Raw genomic sequence first — 6,000 nt, 5'->3', positions numbered from 1 at the left:
TCCTGGTACCAGCCCCGAGCATCACGTCCCCATGTCCCCATGTCCCTCCCCGCCATCACCCAGAGCCCCCCCCACCCTGCTGCAGGGAGGGCACCCCGGGACCCCCACCAGATTGCAGAGCCCCCACGTCCCTGGGTGACCCAGGGGGGGCTTCGGCCCCCATTAAAGCCACCCACACCTCGCCTTCACCCGCCTTTATTGCAGTCACCGGTGGGCCAAGGGGGTGGGGGGGGGTTGGACCCCCCCCCCCCAGCCCATCCCGCACCCGGCTGCTCTTGGGTTTGGGGCAAGGGGATGTGGCAGCCCGCGGGGACCCTGCTCGCTGCCCCCCAGGTCCCGCTCTGCTCCCACAGCAGAGGCGGGGGGACACGGAGCAGGGAGGGGGCAGGAGGAGACATCGCGGGGACGCACACAAATGTCCGTCAGTCCACGGCGCCGCGTGGCGGCTGCTCCTGCCCCCGGTGTCACGGGGGGCTCGGTGGTCCCTGTCCTGCTGCTCCGTCCTGCTCGGGGACAAAGCGGGGACAATCAGCGCGGGGACAGAGCTGGGGGTGGTGGGACGAGGATGGAGACGGTGCTGGCACGGACGAGGTGCCGGCGGTACTCACCGGTTGCGGCGGGTTAGGCGAGCGTCTCGGCCCCGCTGCCCGTGCCTGCCTGCACCTGGCTGTAGATGGTGGTGGGGTGGTCTTGCTGCTCGGGGCCAGAAAACAGGGAGAAACCCCCCCCCCTGAGCCACCAGCCCTCCGGTCACGGCCGCTCCACGGCCAGGACAAGCCCCCGGGGACACGGTGGCCCATGGTGGTCCTTCAACGTCCCCTCGTGGCACCTCCCCGTCGTCCCCCCCCCCGCCCCGGTGAAGCACGAGGCGCTTCGGAGCGATGCCGGGAGCCGGGGCGATGGGGCTGAGGAAGGGGGCCGTGTCCCCCGGCTCGGGGGACTTTGGGGACACGGAGGGACCCTCAGCCTGGAGGGAAGGGCTGGAAGCCGGAGCGCGGCCCCGGCGTGAGCTGAATTGGGCCCCAGCAGCGCCGGGCGATGGGCCAGGAGCCGAATTTGGCCCCGGCCCCCCAGCCTCACCCGCTCATGCACCTCCGGGGGGGTTCTCCTCTGGATCTCGGCGTAGGACGGCTCCAGCGGAGCATCCTCGCTGGAGGGGGACGTGAGGGCGGCTACGGCGAGAGAAGCAGGCGGGGGTGAGCCGAGGGGTGCGGGGGGGAGCCGGGATGCGGGGAAGGGGGGGGGATGGAGCCGTCCTGGTCCAGGCAGGGCAGGCAGGGGCGGGCAGGCAGAGCCACAGCGAAGGAAAAAGCCGGTTTCCTCTTTCCCAGCTCTGTTTCCCGGCTGCGAGGACGCAGCCTTGACCCAGCAGCACCCACCTCCCTCAGCTGCCTTCTTCCTCCTCTTCTTCCTCCACAGCCAGCCAAAGCCGAGCAGGATTCCCACGGCCACAGCCAGCAGCACCAGGCACCCGTGCCTCCTCGGCCGGCCGCGCGTCTCTGCGGGGACGAGCCGTGGTGGGTGCCGGGACCCCCCCCCGGCTGGGTGGCACCGGGTGCTGGGGGCATTTTACCCTGCTGCCGGCACAGGGTGTCCAGGCAGATGGAGACGTTCCGCTCCTGGATGGGATTTCGGGCCACGCAGGTGTAGCTGGAGTTGAAGGCGCTGGCGGGCACGGCCAGGCACAGCGTCCGGTTGTCCTCGCAGAGCTGTCCCCACGGCGTCCCCAGGGAGCTGCCGAGCTGCCAGGCGGCCTCGGCATCGCTGCCGGCCGGCAGCCGGCACCGCAGGGTGACGTTGCACCCTTGGGTGGTGAGGGAGAGCAGCCGGTGCTGGATCTCTGGCACCGGCACCGGCCCTGTTTACGGTGCAAAGAAACCCTTTTCACAGGACCCAGCCTGCCCGGGGACACCCCGAGGACACCCTCGGTCCCCCGGGGAGGGCGAGCTGGGCCGGAGGGGCTGCGAGAGGGCGTGGGAAGGGGAAGCTCAGGTGGGGGTGGGTCGCGGTTAGTCATAAACCCAGGAAAATCCCCGCGACAGATGCTCGGCAGCAAGAGCAATTTCTCTTCCCCTTTCCTGGGCGCCGATAACTCCGGGCGCAGAAGGGTTTTATCACCTCTCCCATGGGCTGTAAACCCCGTCTCCACCGCCCGCCGCTTTGCAGCTGCTCACCGTAGACGGAGAGGCTGAAGGACTGATCCTCCACCAGCGCCGGGTGCGGTTTAAGCCGAGCCCCGTAGACCCTGCCGTCGCCCCGCTCCAGGGCCCCGATCTTCAGCGCCGTCCCGTTGAGCATCTCCAGCCGGTCCCTGAACCGGTCGTTGGGGTCGGGGCGCTCGAAGACTTCGTCACCGAACTCTGCCACTCGAATGGTGGCACCGGCGCCGGCTGAAAAGCTCCACTCGATCTCCTTCACCGTCTTGTTGGGGGGCAGAGCCGGGGAGAGCAGCACGGACCCCCCCAGGATGCTGTTCACCTGCCGGGGCCGGGGAACCGCAGCGCCTGGCCGGGACAGGGGTAGTCTGGAGGATGGAGACCCCCAGCAGACCCCCCCATTCCTCCCCACAGCCCCCACCCAGGGCACCCGTGGGCATCTGCCCGCCCGTGCCTTAGTCATGAGAGCGCGGATGATTCATTTAATCCTACACCCATCACCTCCCCTTCCCGCGTCCCCAGCAGCTGGGTACCACGCGCCGGGGCCGGGCATCCCCCGGGGCCGGGGGGACGCTGGGCGCTCGCGGTGCCTTCCCAGCATCGTCCCGTGTTGTCCCAGTGTCGCCCCACGCTGCGCACGGCTCGTCCCCACCGTAGGGACCGGCCAGGGCTTCGCGGAGAGGACGGGGATGCTCTTCCCCCCATGCCTGCGCCCAAGCGGGGCTCAAAGCGGGGCAGGTTTGAGGTTAAACCTTCGGGAAATGTCCCCGCGGGTCCCGGTGGGGACAGGGACCCTCCATCCAGGGCTGTGGGGCAGCTCAGCGCTGAGCTTTTGGGGTGCAGCCCCCCCCTATTCCTGGGGCGACGACGAGATGCTCCCAGCCGCGGAGCTGCCCACAGCAGGGGACGGCGGCTCCGAGATGCCGAATGCTGCGAGAAGCCGATGCGGCCTCCCCCGGTGAGGGGGGGACGGACGGACAGACAACCACATCCCCACACCGCAGGGCCCGTTCTGCACCCCGGCTCGCAGGCTGCTCGCTTCCTGCGTGCTTCGGGGCTGGCTCCAGCCTCTCCCCCCGCTCCCTGCAGCCGCTTTGGTTTGCAAAGAGGAAGGCGAGGCGAGGGGAACCGCGCGGCCGGCCTGCAGCCAGCAAACCGCACGCGCCGGCGCAGCGTTGGGGGGTTCGTGGCCCCGTCATGCAAAAGCACGGCCGTGGTCCCCCTCTGATTCTGGGGTTGCGCTCCCCCGGGAGCGGACGGGGTGGTGGTGGGGGAATTCATTTGGGTATCACCGTGTCGATGCTGCGCTCGGTTCAGCGGCCGTGCGCGGCGATGGGGAGCGAGACCGCGGCACCGCCGGGTCCCAGCCGTCCCCGGGGCACCCAGCGGGGTGGTGGTTAAACGTGGGGCAGCACCCAGCCTCTGCCTACTCATTGCACCCATCGAGCCTTTTCCAGGTGCCCCCAACGGCTGCAGGGTGCAAAACCCCCTCCCCGAGGAAGCGGGTACGTCGCGGCGATGCTGCGGCACGGCCGGTGCAGCCTGGGGCCAAGCCACCCTTCGATCTCCCTCTTCTTCCTCGCGGAAACACGCCGGCGAACGAAGAGGGGAGATCGCCTCTCCTCGCCTTCCTCCATAACTCGCCAAAATTCATTTTCCCTTTCCCTATCGCCGCTTGGCCCGAGCCCGGTGCGCCCGGCAGCAGCCACGGAGCAGAAGAAGGAGCAAACGGCCCCAGGCGCTGGCCCCGGGGTCCCAGCCCCGCCGGGGACCGTCAACCTCTCGGGAGCTGATTTATGCCGGCAATAAAGTGAGGAGGGGAGGCTGAGCAACGCCCCGCATCGTTTCCCCAACGGGCTGCAAGCAAGAAGCCCCGGCTCGCCCCCCGAGGAACCGCCGGTGCCCCGGTGCGTCGTTCCCAGCTCCTTCGCAGAGGGAAATCCTATTCTCACCCCTAATATTTCACGTTCTGAACCCCTGGGGTTAGCATTCATTTTGCAACTGGGATCTAAAGCCGCGCTCCCCAGCTCTGTCCCACCACCAGCTGGTCGGTAAGAAATGGGGGTCGGTAAGAAATGGGGGTCGGTAATAAATGAGGGTCGCTAAGAAATGAGGGTTGCTAATAAATGGGGGATCGCTAAGAAATGAGGGTTGCTAATAAATGGGGGATCGCTAAGAAATGAGGGTTGCTAATAAATGGGGGTCGTTAATAAATGAGGGTCGCTAAGAAATGGGGGTTGCTAATAAATGGGGGATCTCTAAGAAATGGGGGTCGCTAATAAATGGGGGTCGTTAATAAATGAGGGTCGCTAATAAATGGGGGTCGCTAATAAATGGGGGTCGCAAGCGTTGGAACAGCCACGGTCCCCTCCCAGCATGGCCGCTGCCCTCCCCTCCTGCCTACCTGCCACCATGAGGAGCGGGGCCAGCAGCCAGGGGACAGGGGGACGCGGGCGGGCGGGTGACATCCCCATCGCTTCGACGCTGTGAGCTCGAAGCCTTGATCTCAGCTCTATGTACCAGCTTGGAGGGAGTGAACATGCAAATCTACCCACACGCAGCACCGCACCTTCCCCGGGGAGTGGCGATGCAAGGACACGGCAGGGACACGGCAGGGACGTCGCTGAGCCCCCGGCCCGCGTTCCGTGGCCACAGGTCGGGGTCGGTGGGATCTCTCCCTCCTGCCGCACCAAGGCTTTGGTGAAGGTCCCCGAAGCCCCCGGGCTGGTCCCCGCCATCCCCAAGCTGGTCCCCGCCGCCCAGCCTTTCTTTTCCTCTTGGGAACAAGGTGCAATAAATAAAGGCAGGAGCAGGGTGCTGCCTGCTGCTGCCTGCTGCTGCCTGCCGTTGGGTAAATAATACCAGCTGGGCTGGCTGCCTGCGCCGAGCCCAGCGCGCCCGGGGTAAGCACAAGCCCAAGGCCTTGGTCCCCACCACGGCGCCCGGCTAGGGCGGCTGCTCCTCCCGAGGAGGGCTTGCCTGGCTTTAAACCGAGGGGAGAAGGTCCCTGTCGGCTTCGAAATGTCCCGGTTGGGCTCCCAGCGCCCGGGGTGTCCCGTCCCCTGCACCCGGGGTGTCCCGTCCCCTGCACCCGGGATGCTCCTGTCCCCAGCGCCCGGGATGTCCTGTCCCCAGCACCCAGGATATGGCGTCCCCTGCACCCAGGAGGTCCCATCCCCTGCACCCAGGAGGTCCCATCCCCTGCACCCAGGATATGGCGTCCCCTGCACCCAGGAGGTCCCATCCCCTGCCCCGAGGCTGCATTTCCCACTGGGGCCTCGGTTTCTCCCCGTGGGCAGCAAATTCTTTTCTTGAGAAGCTTTCGCTGAACCAGAACCCCCCCCAGCAGCAGAAGGAAACATGTAAAAGAGGAGCAGGTCCCTGGGGACAGCCCAGCTCTGTCCCCACGGTCACTGTCACCCCTCGGGACTCCTGTCACGTCCTGGCTGCGATGGAGAGTCAGGCTGCGAGAGCCCCCCAGGTTTCGGGGGGGGGACACGACGTAGGGGGGGGCCAGGCTGGCCCCAGGCAGCACACGGAGCACAAGCGGAGGTCACGCCGCCGCCGCCTTTCCGAAAAGGGAAGCGAGAGGCGGCCGCGTCCCCGCGCTGCGCACAGGGGGGGGCCGGGCTGGGGTTTCTTGGGGTGCAGCCCTGAACCCGGGCGCTTTGCATGGCTCCGGGATGCTTTGACCGCAACGGGTCGGCGTGCCGATGCAGAGAGAGGGAGGGAAACAGGCGTGCACGTGGCACGCGTGCAGGGGTACACGCGTGCCCCCCGCGTGCGGCCGCTCCGCCGCTGGCTCTCCCCCGTCATCTCACCAACATTTATTTGCTGTTTTTAC

Source organism: Mycteria americana, chromosome 25 (genome assembly GCF_035582795.1).
Source record: "Mycteria americana isolate JAX WOST 10 ecotype Jacksonville Zoo and Gardens chromosome 25, USCA_MyAme_1.0, whole genome shotgun sequence".
In the NCBI taxonomy this organism is placed as follows: domain Eukaryota; kingdom Metazoa; phylum Chordata; class Aves; order Ciconiiformes; family Ciconiidae; genus Mycteria; species Mycteria americana.
This window is presented reverse-complemented; position numbering follows the sequence as displayed.